Source organism: Pholcus phalangioides, unplaced genomic scaffold, assembly GCF_987345545.1.
Source record: "Pholcus phalangioides strain wild (caught in Gottingen) unplaced genomic scaffold, Ppha-v1.0 ptg000009l_1, whole genome shotgun sequence".
Lineage (NCBI taxonomy): Eukaryota > Metazoa > Arthropoda > Arachnida > Araneae > Pholcidae > Pholcus > Pholcus phalangioides.
The window spans coordinates 17264485-17275903 of record NW_028301602.1 but is presented as its reverse complement, the minus strand read 5'-3'; the positions used below and the strand labels follow the sequence as shown (position 1 = coordinate 17275903).

Below are 11419 nucleotides of genomic sequence, written 5' to 3'. Positions count from 1 at the left end.
CAACAATCTTATTGTTGGCATTTTTGTATGCAAGTTTTATGCTGTTATTATGCATGTCGGTATGCAAGTTTTATAAAAGTACTTTTATCAAACTTTTATAGTGTAATCCCGGCCTAAGAAACCTCGGGATAAACCTCTTACCATTGTTTATCGTGGCAAATGTTCTGAGCATGCGTCCTTTTTTTGTGCTTTTAAAGCCAGATTTATTTTATCTTTCTTAATAATGCCGCCAGATTACTAAATCCTCAAAACAGCTCTTATTGGTGAGTCATAATCACTTTCATCACCATTGAAGGATGAGTGTGTAACGAGTTAGTTTTTATCCAGAAATTTATTTGAAAGAGTTGTTTCTGGCAGTGTCGTCTTAGCGCATGGAGGCCTACCTGTGCCTCGAGAGAAGAGGGGCCTCACAAAAATCAAATACATATATGTATAGATTTTTATACTTGATATATTCAAGGAGTATGCATATAAATTTGCCTGATAGGGCCTCAGAAAAATCACATGGCCCGAGGACTCATGGTGCTTCTAAGACGGCCCTGGTTTCTGGTGCTCTAGGGACCGGGCAAGCGAGTAGTCGAGTTTTTCCTTTGACCTTCATTTTGACGGCTCTGGAAAAGAAATACTAGGTGAGGGAACCAAAAAATGCGCACTAGTCTCTTGTGATAGAGTACGGGGGCGGCTCTTTGGGCATGCGACCCATTGCGGCAGCACGGGCCGACGCTCAAGAGTAATCTATATAGTGAATGGGTGACATAAATAAAATGATTTTTATCCGCTCTGGAGGGGTGCTAAATCCGACGTGAAAGGGCAAAAAAAGATTTATTTTGTCAGGAAATTGTTGGAATAAGTTGTAAGGAAAGGCTCCAGCACCCGGGACTATGCTTTTATCATTATCCTTTCTTTTTCACACTATAAATTAACTGTAGAAGGAGCCCATGACAATCTGATTTCGTGCTCCACGAAAGATTCCTGCTTAGAGCCCCTGACGCAGGATGTAGGGGATAGGCAGGAAGCACAAAAGGTAAGTCCCACAAAGATTGTCTCTCTCGAGCCGCCCCCAGTGGATTACATTCTTATTTCCGGTACACCAGTCCTATAGGCCCTGCGCCTATTCCCTCGACTTTTCTCAACACCTCCGTTGTCGAGATGCAATGGTGCGCAAAATTTAGGGGAAGAGTGGGCCAACTTCATTGATTTTAAAACGTTTCGCGTTAAACTCAGGTGATCTGTAAACATGCCGCGGGGATACATTTTACTGGTGCGGCTTATACTCCAGAGGAGCGCAGAAACGTTTCTTCATGGCCCCCACAAGGGGTGGGCTGACAAGGCTCCAGCCCTGGGGCTCGGGACGATTTTCACCACTTTTTGTTTTTTCACGCCGTAAATTCATCATAAAGGGGGATCCTGGCGCGGAGAACGTGCGTCTCGCACGGGTAATAATAATTAACGATAAGACAACGCTCCTAAAGTCATCATCGCCCATTCGTGCCCCACTCATCGCATATATTCATTGCATCCCCCGAAACCATTATGCAGTGGATTCGCTTATTGACTCCACTGATTTGTAAATTTTTATTCTGTAACTTGGATATTGCTCTTAATCAGGGCCGCAACTAGGGGAGAGCAGGCGGGTCTCGTGTCCCGGGCGATGGACCAGAAGGGGCACAAATTTTATTCTCAAACCTCTCCTTCAACATTACAAGGGGGCGCCAAAACCCGCACTTGCCCCGGGTGACGAAGCATCTAGTTGCGGCCCTGCTCTTAATGCGTATGTCTCACCCAGATACAGCCCGAGGACTCCAAGACAATTATATCTGTTTACAATTTGCGACAGATTAGTAGGCTGGTATTTTTAGCTTGATTAGGGGGTGGGCTCAGAAAAATCAGTTTGCCCAAGGGCCCTATCAGCTGTTAAGAAGACCAGACCGTACTTTATGGATATTGCACGAAATCTCACTTTCGTGCAAATCATGCATCACCGTGGTCTCTACTACCTGCCTGTAGCCTGGGACGTAGCCAGAAATTTCGTTCGGGGCGGACCACTTTCACGTATCCGGTGGGAGGGGGGACCAAAGTGATAGAACAATAGATTTAGCCATCTTTTTCCCTTTTTTCGGCCATTTTCTCACATTTCCGGGGTGGGGATCAGACCCCCAAGTCCCCCCCCCCGCTACGCCCTTGGCTACAGGGCTTATCAATCATACACAATACTAAATACGCACTCAGTCAGACTGTTACACGTCCGGCACAACTCGTAAGGTAGTACCAACTGCTCATGGCGGGCAGTGCCGTCTTAACGCATGGGCCACCCTCAAGAGAAAAGGGGCCTCACAAAAATGAGATTTGGTTGAAATTTCCAAAAATTTCCTGGTAGGGCCTCAGAAAAACCACTTGGCCCGGGGGCCCATGGTGCTCTTAAGACGGCCCTGCATGGCGGTAGACCTGAGTTGTGCTCGGTTTTAAATGAAAAGAAAAAAAAAGGGCTGCACACACACAGAGGGGGGGGGGGGCGCCGGATCATATAACCTTATAAGAAGGCCCAAAGCACTCAAATGTTTTTGTTGCTCCCCACCCTCTTTACCGCACGGCCATGGACCTCATAATTGGATCTGTTTAAAATTTTCGAGGAGAGTGGTTGATGACGTAAGCATCATCCGAAACCCCCCCCCCCCGCCGTCATCAAAATGTATCTTCGGGGTGTGGGGTGTATCTTCCCCCCCCCCCATGTATCTTCGCGAGTCAAAAAAAGGTCGAGAACCTCTGCCATAATCTATAGCCCTAAACTGCGTCTTTAGTGTAAATTTGTTTTTATTCATAAAAATTCCATTTTTGGGCATGTCCTCGGTAGTATAGTGGTCAGTATCCCCGCCTGTCACGCGGGAGACCGGGGTTCGATTCCCCGCCGGGGAGGCTTTTTTTTTTTTTTTTTTTTCTTTCTTTCTTTCACTCGTGTGGTTTTCCATTAAATGTCGTCAAATGTTTTTTCCGCAAATTAAATATAAATAAATAATGGTCACGCGCACAATTCAGCGCAAACTGCCTTTTTTTTTCAAATTAGTCGCGATTTTGTTAAAAACTACGAATTTATTCCAGAATAGGTCAAATAAAATTTTTTTTTTTTTTTCAAATCGCCATTCCCGGAAAATTTTGGGGAAAAAAAAACCAATTTTTTAAAAACCACAGATTATAGTAAGTAATGGAACTTTTGTAATTACCATTGAAAAAGGAAAGAAATTCTTAATATCTCTCGTCATAATATGGTGCTGCCATCTATAAAATTCAAAAAAAGGAACAGTCAGAAAAAACAGTTTTGAACATATCTAGTTAGTGCTGCCATCTACTGCGTTTAATATTAAAAGAAAAAAATGAAAGTGAATTTTTAGTGGGAAAATATATGTGAGTTAATTATATAATTTATATGACTTTATATAATCGTTGTTAGAAGAATAATTCAATTCCGAATTTAACTGAAATAATTTTTTAGATGAAAAATCCCTATTCAGAGATTGCTTTTTAATAATACAGGAGGCGCAATACAGCAATACCAGGGCAGAGGCGGTGATAGACTTCTACATAGGCGTGCTCAGAATTTTCTCTAGGGGGCGGTTTCAGATTTTTTTCTACTGAGGGACGGGGGGGGGGATTGGAACCACAAAACTCCCCCTTTGCGTACGCCAATGGACTTGAAAGTCTGGTGGGGGGTACGGCTAAGGCTGCAACTAGATGCTCGGCCACCCGGGCCCATGGGCGGAAATACGGGGGTGCGTGTCCCCTCCCAGCGTCAAAGGTTGAGTCGACTGATCTAATGTGCCTGCCCCCCCCCCAGCAATAATGACCGTGCCCCCAGACTTACAAGTCTATTTCCGCCTATGCTAGGGGCAAGTGTGCATTTTGGCACCCCCTTGTAACGTTGAAGGAAAAGTTTGAGAATAAAATTTGCACCCCCTCTAGTCCAGCACCCTGGGCACGAGATCCGCCTGCTCCCCTCAGTTGCGGCCCTGAGCATGGCCATTATTACTGGGAGGGGGGCACGATGATGATCATCAATTCATATATACACATATACATTAGAGCAATTGACTTCCCTGCCCCAGCCCCGTATCTCCACCGATGCATAGGCGGAACATAAAGAAATACTATATTGGGAGGCTGAAAGTAGTTATGGTTGTCTCGTATATACGGGGCTGAAGCGCGTACGCAGGAGAGAGAAGGTATATTGCATTGGTTTTTCGGAAATTATTGGGGGCGTAAGCCCCTCCCCACAAAATATATTGGGGAATGGGAGGAGGCCTGACGTGCGGCACAGTTCTAAAGCACTAATGTGACCCCACGATGCATTTGTACATCACTCATGATCTGGTGCAGTTTAGCCTCACTCAAGGGACACGCAGTATATTTACTGACCACTTGAGTGACCCGCGGTACAATTCCAGAGAACTCTATAGTGGCCCACAACACATTTCCAGATTACTTGAGTGACCGGCGTCATATTTATAGATCACTTAATTGACCCGTAGCACATTTGTAGATCACTTAAGTGACGCGCGGCACAGATCACTTCACTAACGTGCGGAACTGTTCTAAAGCACTTAGGTGGAACGCGGTGCCTTTATAGATGAGGGGTCATTAAAGTATTACGTCAGCATCGAGGGGGGGAGGGGGTTTCGGATTTGCTGACTTTTGATGACATGGGGGGAGGGGGGTTTGAAAGTTGCTTACGTCATCAACCATCCTTTTTGAAGATATGAAATATTCTAAGCTGCTGACGAAATTTTGCTGACAAGGGGGGGAGGGGGGTCAGTGTTTTGCTGACTTTTGCTGACAAGGGGGGGGGGGTCAAAAATATATTGGGCTGAAAATCTGCTTACGTAATACTTGAATGGCCCCTGACTCGTAATCCGTGGTGCAGTTTCATATCACTCAAGGGACTCGCAACATATTTACGGATAACTTGCTGACATTACAGTATAAAAGTTTTAGAAAAAAAGTTCTTTTATAAAACTTGAAAAAATGCAACGGATAAGCGTATTGAAATTTGCTCGAATGTGACCTTATTATGTTATTATGTCTTACTCAATAAGCCTTATTGGTGTTTCTGCAAGTTTTTGTACAAGATATTTTATCAAAGTTCCATAGTGAAGTAATTCCTCCTCAACAGCTTTGGTAAGTTGGACTCGTTTCCAATCGATAAATTCAACTATTTTACTACATTCATCATAAAATAATGAGCAATCGACTAAAATTTTAACCAATTTTTTTTCCCCGTACCAGAAACAATCTCCCTTCCCGAGAATATTTTTCGCACAAACCACATTCAAATATACAAAGGCTTTCATTTTTAAGAATTTTTCGAACTACAGTAAAACTTCGATTAACCGTCAGTTTCTGTTATCCGTCATCGTCTAAAAAGGAAAAAACGAAAAAAACAGCCCCAGGTTTTAAGGTCCAAAAAGATCGGATCGCTGCTTCGGTTTGTGCAAATGCCATTAGATCACCCCCTGCTTGTAATTGTTAAACCCATGAAACCACGTGCTTTCAAAAATTTAAATATGAACGCATTGCCATTGTGCCCAAAAAAGTGCTTGGATGGACCAAACAATCTTTTCAGAATGGCTCAGCAACGTTAAAAATTAGAGCTCAAAATTAGAGCTCATATGCAGGGCCGCAACTAAATGCTTGGTCACCCGGGTCAAGCGCGAATTTTGACGCCCCCTTGTAATGTTGAAGGAGATGTTTCAGAATGAAATTTGCGCTCCCTCGGGTCCAGCGCCCGGGGCACGAGACTTGCCTGCTCCCCTCTAGTTGCGGCCCTGCTCATATGGCCAAAAAACAGTTGCCGCAGAAAGCGCTGCTCTTAATGGGCAATGCCCGGACTTGTGAAGTCAAAAGTGATGATGGGCAAAATAACATGTCTCTTTCTTCCAGCGAATAACTCCACTTATCCAGATTATGGACCAGGGCATAACTGAAAATATGAAGTGACGTTACGGAAAAGCTTTTATCGAAGGCTTGCTTTCATCTGATGATACCATGACTGTCTAAGAATTTTGGAAGAGATACGACATGATGGACATAATGGACGCTATTATTTTCAATGTTCCACTGCAAGTTTTATATTGATGGTTTTTATAAAATTAAATATACAGTCGAATCCCGTTATAACGAACGCCAAGAGACCGGAGAAATCACTTCGCTATTACGAAATTTCGTTATAAAGGAATTCCAGGTTTAAACGTTGTTCCTATGTAATCTTACCTGTGGGATTAGAAAAGTGTTCGTTAAAACGAGATTCGACTATAATATGTATGTATTATTCACATTCAAATGATTTTATTTTCATTTTCGTCCCAAGAACGCAGATAAATCACGTTACTGTACTAAGAGATTTTTGTTATCCGTCACAGCCCTGGTCCGGACGGTGATTGGTTAATGGCAGTTTTACTGTATTTATGAATTCATGGGGCACACAACCACAATATGATTGTCCCATAAATATAATCAGATCCATAACCATATCAGATGCTAACCGTATTAAGCAATATACACATGGACTCACCCAAATTTATCGAAATAACTATATTCAGCATTTGTGGACCGAATTTTGTCAACGCCATCTGTAGGAGAAGGCCTCTGCACGAAGCTCGTGACGTCATTGAAAAAGTCCGTTTCACCTGTAGTCAGGATATACTGCAAAGAAAGGTAATGATATCGCATGCGTCGACTTGTTGTATCCAATATGGCTACAGGTGAAATAACTTCTTCAGTGACGTCACAAGCTTTGCGAAAAAATGAGGGGGGGGGGGAGTAATTTTGCTGTAGATGGTGTTGATTTTGTTGAACATGAGCGTTAGCAAAAGAAGAACAGTGATTAAGAATTTGAGAATGAGTCGTTGAAAAATACGGGACATTTTTTATAAGAAAAAGTTTGTAAGGACAAAATACGATACTGTTTTGTGTTGTGGTCACGTCAATAAGCAAGGCGAAGCAATAAATCATGGGTGCTCAACCTTTTGGGTAGTGTGGTGCCCACGGCGATAGACTTGAGTTGTGCTCGGCTTGGAAGAAAGAAGGAAAGCACCCGACAGACCAGACACGACCCAGGCTCTGTCCCTCCCGGGATATAAAAGAAAGCACCCGGACACCAGATCCCCCCCCCCCTCCTGTTTTCTAGTTATCGTCCTGCACTCGACTGATCTGGAAGTGTGCCACCAGACACTTGGGGACAGAGCGCGGGACCATGCTCTGGTCTGGTGGTGGTGGTGCAAATGTACTGCGAGCCACTTGAGTGAACTGGAGGTGTGCTGTGGGTTTGGCACACTTAACTGATTTGAAAATGTGCCGTTGGCAGCTTAAATGATCTACAAATGTGCTACTGGCTACTTGAGTGATGATGATAATCTTTCGTGGGCTATTTGCTTAGTTTGGTTATTTGTCGCGGGCAACATCAAATGACTCCAAGGGTCCCATTTGACCCATGGGTCATGGGTGGAGCATTCATGCAAAATAAATATAATCAGACACAATACTATATATGCACTCTAACTGTTAGGTCCACACACACGCACAACTCACTCGGTAGTAAATTGCCCAGGGCGATAGACCGGAGTTGTGCTCGGTATGAAAAAAAAAGAAAGCATGTAATAAATATTTTTTCAACGTTAGGTATAAATAGAACAGACGAACATTCCCTGGATGTGATCAGCTCTAATCTTAGTAATTTCTTAGGAAAACGTTATTGAAACAGAAACGACGAAAAATTTGCCGTTATACCCGAGATAGCTGCTTTTCATCGACCTTATAAGCAATGTTCATTAACATTAAGAACTGATTCCCATAGTAATCAATCCGGACAGCCAGTTTTCGACGTTATAGCGTGAGGTGTGGTTGAAACAGATTTTAATCTGTATCTAAGAGACGGCCCTGTTTCGAATTCTTTTCAACATTCCATAGTACAACTTAGTAAACTCCCTTCACTGTCCTAAATCTTGACGTATCAACAAGTATGGCGGAAACGCCATGACCACGTGTAGAGTGGGGGGGGGGGGGTCATCTTCGGGTTACAACAACCTGACCAATGTTTTCTGTAATAATAATAACAATAAAATGGGGGCTTTGGAATTACTGCATTTCGAACTAGTAGTCATCTGGTTAGAAATCATTTTAAGAGCTCCCAAATTGAGCTGTTTTCTTCTCTATCCACAATTATCATGTTTTGGTTTGGTTGCCCCTCCCGCCCATTTATTTCTTTTTTTTTCCTCTCTCTCGCAGGCCAAAGAAAACGAGCCCAATTCAATGAGCGAGGGCCCACCCTCACGTTGAAAAGTGATGAACTCTCTCTCTCAGTAAGAGAGGATTTTCAAGTATGGTAATAATAATAATGACGACGATGATAATCTTGGGCTCAACCTTTCTCTGTTGTTTAACATAATCAGCTTCATTAAGGGGTCAAGCCACTGCTGAAATGCCTTTTTTTTTGAAGATTCATGCTCGAGTGTTTGCATGAAAACATCTTTTGTCGGCGAAATACGCACTCGTATGAATGGTTTTTATAACGCGAAAGAAAAGGGGGCCACGATCCCTGGGGGGACAGAAATGAAAAGATTTGTGTAATACAGTATTTTCTAGAGTGGATAAAAAGAAATAGTTGCTGTTTTGCATTGCAAAGTGCAGATCCAGAAGGAGGCGAGCGGACGGGCGATCGCCTCTCCCCACAAGCGGAAAAATATGGGGTAAATTTGTCTGTCCAGTAAAATCCGGGATGATCTAATGCATCTACACAAAAAGTTACTTTTCCGACACATCCTCCTGGCTCCGCTCCATTCGCAGCTGAAGATGCCAGCCCTCGCTCCATTCGAATCTGATGTCTGCTCCGTTCGCAGCTTAAGATATCTGTGCCTCGGCTTCGTTCATCGCTGAAGATGTCAGCCTTTGCTCCATTCGAATCTGGAGATGTCTGCCTCCACTCCGTTCGTAGTTGAAGATATCTGCCTTCACTGCACTCACATCTGAAGATGTCTGCCTTCGCTCCATTCGCAGTTGAAGAAGTCTACCTCCGCTGCATTCGCAGCTGAAGCTATCTGCCTCGGCTTCATTCGCAGCTGAAAATGCTTGCCTTCACTATATTTGCAGGCTGAAAATATCTGCCTTCACTGTGTTCGCAGGCTGAAAATATCTGCCTTCACTCTATTCGCAGGCTGAAAATATCTGCCTTCCCTCTATTCGCAGGCTAAAATATCTACCTTCACTCTATTCGTAGGCTGAAAATATCTGCCTCAGCTTCATTCACAGCTGAAGATGACAGCCTTTGCTCCATTCGCAGTCGAAAATGTCTGCCCTGGCTTCATTCGCAGCTGAAAATGCCTGCTTTCGCTCCATTCACAACTGAAGATATCTGCCTTGACCTCATTCACGGTTGAAGATGTCTGCTTTTGGTGCATTCGCAGCTGAAAATGCCAGCTTTCGCTCCATTCGAATCTGAAGATGTCCGCTTTCGCTCAAGCACGGATCCAAGCAAGGGGGGGGGGGGCAGGAACGATTGCTTAGCCCAAGAGTCAAATAATATGGGAATATTTGTCTGACCCGGAAAATAAGAGATAATTCAAAGAAGTTACACAATTCGCCCCTTCCGACACATCGTCTTAGAGATACAAGGGCGCAGCTGGGGGTGGGGGGGACTTGGGGTCTGCTCCCCAGACCAGACCCAAGTCCCCCTCCCCCCAAATTTGAGAAAATGGGAAATGACCGAAAGAAGGGAAAAAGATGGCCAAATCTACTGTTCTATTACTTTGGTTTCCCCTCCCCCGGAATGAAAGTGGTCCCCTCCAAACGAAATTTCTGCCTACGGTCCTGTAGAGATAGATCTATCTCTAGGAGGTGCTGTCTGGATCCGTGCTTGGTTGTTTGAATGTGTGTGTGAGAGGTAATGAGGCATGATAATCCAAGATGGTCTTAACCTATAGGCCCAACCGGTATGAGTCCGAGGGCCCTATAAGGAGGGCACATAAGCAGCCCTCGCGTTGATGAGACTAGAAATTTAAAAAAAAATTTCAACTGTAACAGTATGTAAGATTCTATGTTAAAAGTTGATGTGTCGCAGCTGATGACGTTATTATTGAAACTAAATTTGGACATTTACATGCACCTCCATTTGCTTACCTAAGTCAGTGATTTTCATCAATTTCCCGATCTGTTTGAGTTGGTTTTCTGTGGTTCCCAACTTCAAGGTGCAAATGCGAGCCGAAGAGAGCAACAGGCCCACAACGGTACAATCATTCAATCATTACACTTCACTCATAGTTAGAAAAATGGATGGTAGATGGCAGTAAAAGCATTTCTTAAGTTCCGCAGAGGAATATGGATGAGGTGCATGTCTGGTTCAGTAGTAGTAGTATAAGCATTACACAGAAACAACACGTGCACGTACATTCCAACATGTACCAATTCGTTAGAAGTTATGGAGGAATATGGACGAGATGCATGTGTGGTATAGTAGTGGTAGCAGCATGGCCCTCACAAGGGGTGGGCTGGCAAGGCTCCAGCCCTGGGGTCAGGGACGATTTTCATTATTTTTGTTTTTTCACGGTATAAATCCATCATAAAAGGGCCCGTGAAAGTCTGGTCTGGGAGCCCGCAAAAGATTCGAGCCTAGGAGCCCTACTCCAGAATGTGGGGGCCATGGGTAGCAGCACTTACCCAGGGGTCCTCTGGGCCAAATAACGATAAAAACGAGAACTCTTTTCCACTGGATTTTAACCTCAACAGAAATTAAAATGAACATATAGCGAACGATTATGCTCTTAAACACATCCTCGCGACCTTCCGGTGCGATATGTCCGGGGCGCAATTTCTGGGGATGAAATGCACCGAGGACGGAACGTACTTCCTTCCTTTCTTTCAAACCGAGCACAGCTCAGGTCTATCGCCATCTATGGGCGATTTACTACCTAGTGAGTTGTGCCGGAAGTGTAACTGTGTGTGTACCTAACAGTCTGAGTGTGTATGTAGTGTTGTGTTTGATTTTTCAGTGCTGCCACCTATATTTTAGAAGTGAAATGAGTGATGTGTTATGATTGAATTACATTTGCATAGTTTGTAAGTCTGTTGCTCTCTGTGGCGAGACTTTTTAAATGGGAGATCGGCTCGCATTCGCGCCTTGAAGTTGGGAACCGCTAGTACGTGGCGAAACGTCGGGGGTGAAATGTCGTAGGCGAAATTTCCGGATCCCGTCATAGCTCCCCCTTTCATTGGATTTTCAACCTTGGCCCTTTTAGAATATCCCAAGAGCACAGGGACCGTTCGCGCGACTCCATGTTGAGAACCATTGATATTTTTTTTTTTTTTGAGGTCATCCGCCGGCCATTTTTTATGAGGAAAACGTGATCGGTAGTTCCTATTTTACGGTGAAATAGCTATTGCC

General features: G+C 44.0%; 1 non-coding gene across 1 annotated transcript; it reads left to right on the top strand.

Moving 5' to 3' along the window:
• The first annotated feature begins 2841 nt into the window (after nucleotides 1-2841).
• On the top strand, nucleotides 2842-2913 carry TRNAD-GUC (transfer RNA aspartic acid (anticodon GUC)). The gene has a single exon. It is a non-coding gene; the product is annotated as a tRNA-Asp (tRNA).
• Nucleotides 2914-11419: the final 8506 nt, after the last annotated feature.